We start from the raw sequence: 2,535 nt of genomic DNA, 5'->3' as shown, positions 1-2,535 counted from the left end.
ACCTTGCTTGCTAACATAGTCACCTTACAGCCCTGAGCTGCCTTGTATGAGATCTGGCTTCTCTGAGACCACCATGCTGTGAGGAATCCCCAACTAGCTCACGTGATAGACTACAAGGAGAAGCCTGCACAAGGAGGAAGACATGTGTGGTCATCTCCTAAATTTCTCCAGCAGCAGACACCTTCTGACCTGGGGCCAAAACCTCCTAGCCAACCCTTTCCTAAATTTCTGTCCCAGAGATACCATGAAAAATCATAAAATGGTTGTTGCTGTTTTATGCAACTAAGTTTGTGGTGGTTTGTTACATAGCAATAGTAACCAGGAATACCAGTTTTCTGGTTTTTGTAATATGATGTAAATAACATGTACATTTCTGTAACTACCCATGATCACAAGCATCTTTTAATATGCTCGAGTTACTTGTTTCTTCTTGAGTTAAGTACCTGTTAATTTCCTTTGCCCAGTTTTCTGCTGAAATTTCTGTTAGGAATTCCTTTTATATTCCACACAGAAGGCCATGTCAGTTTTTACACATTATATATTTCTTCCCATATTCTTTCATCTCTGTGAACTTTATCATTGCATAGACTTCTTCATTTTGACAGAACACAAGTATTTTACCTTCTATATTGTGCTTTTTGGAATTTGCTTAAATCCTTGCCTATCCCAAGGTCATGAGTTTATTTTCCTACATTATATTTCATTTATAGTTTGCTTTTCATATTTAGGTGTTTGATCCTCTCAGAGTCAAAATTTTATAAGGCTTTTATGTACAAATTCTGTTTAATTTTCTTCAAAAAGAGTTTCCCAACACTGTATACTAGCCAGTTTATCCTTTGTTCTTTGATTTGTGTATGGCACTATTTTTATTGTATATTAGGAACATGGGTCTGCTATGATTCTATCTTCTGCTTCACAGCTCTTTTTGTTTGTTTTTGCACCAAAACCATTTTGTCTTTTTTATTATGACTTTTAGTATGCCTTAATATCTGGTAGAGCAGTTCCTCTCTCTTTGGTCATCTTTTTTTCAAAGTTAACTTAACTATTGATAGACCTTTAGACTTCTATGCCCATTTTAAAAGAGGTTTATCAGATTTATCAAAATAATTTCAGTTGGAATTTTTATTGGAAATGATTTGAATATAGATGAATTAGGGGGAAAGTTGGCATCTTTATAATAATCATCCCTTCAAAAGCATGTAATTTTTATGTTTTTTCATTGAGTGTTAAAGATTTCCTCTATAGCAGTCCTGGGCTTTTTTGGTAAACTAATTCTTAGCAAATTTTTATAATTTGGTTCTCTTTTTAATGTTATTTTATGTTTGAGTATATTTGTAGCTGGTTGCTGATACAGGAAAATTCTGTTGATAATATATTCAGTCCCCTTGCTGAGCTCTCTTAGTAGTTGAGTTTGTGATTTGGTTAGACTTTTTTTAATGCGGTTGATCACATCATCAGCAAATGGCAGTTTTAATTATGTCCTTTAGGAGAAGGTGGGCCAAATTTCACATTTTTAAACTTGATATATTTAAAGTACATTTCAAGGAGAATGTTCAGTGTTACAGGGCTTAATGATATTCAGATAAGAGTTTTATTTAGTCAAAATATGACATGAAGAAGGAAATATCTTTCACCTATTTTTTTGGAACACAAGATAAAGGTCACTCTTGGCAGGTTTCCTTCACTGGTGGACCATGGGTACTCAAAATAGCCTTTGGAACTTTCACAAGATTTTACTTAATTTCAGCAGATGTTAACTGAACTCTATAATGTAGGACCCAAAAAAGTAAAAGATAAAATTTCCCCGCTCTAAGGTTGTGTCCAGAGTAAAGGGAGGGGGTTAAAGAAATAAAAAAAATGAATACTTACATAATATTGTGAAAAATACGATAGGGTGTTACCTGATCAGGAAAGGGAGTGTCACTGCTGAACTTTCTGGCTATGTGAGGAGGGTTTTGAAGGCATATTTATAAGATGTTCAGGTGTTAGTAATCCTCATTCTTTATCACATTTTCCTTTGGTTTGACCATGAAGGTGATAGGGAATCAGGTAATAAATCTTCCTAATTACTTCTTTGTTAATTTTCTAGATGACATTTATTAAAATTCTAAACAGCCCTTTCACGACTACAAACATACTACTGATTAATAACCTCTCATTAGGTACAGAGAAAACCTGGCTAAAGTTCATGTAAAGTTTCAAAGATTCTGCCAAAGACTTCAGATGGTTAAAGACTGCTGGTTCTTAACTTCCAGATTGGAGAACACATGGAAGTAAGAGACCAAAAATAGCCAAGCAAATGTTTGTGATTGAGTCAAGTGTGAATGAAAGATTGGCTTAATTTGAGTTTATTTTGCGTTATTACACCAAGTGTGCTGTGATGGGAAGTTGTTACTCTAAGAGTATATGCACAAAAAGAAGGTGAACCAGGTTGGCAGAATTGGTAAGATATATCCACCAAGAGAGGTTGAAGTCGTGTACAAATAGGTGTTAGGAAGGGCACTCTCCACATGCAAACTGCACACAAAATAAAGA

This window comes from Meles meles, chromosome X (assembly GCF_922984935.1).
Source record: "Meles meles chromosome X, mMelMel3.1 paternal haplotype, whole genome shotgun sequence".
In the NCBI taxonomy this organism is placed as follows: Eukaryota; Metazoa; Chordata; class Mammalia; order Carnivora; family Mustelidae; genus Meles; species Meles meles.
Note: the sequence above shows the minus strand (reverse complement) of the source record.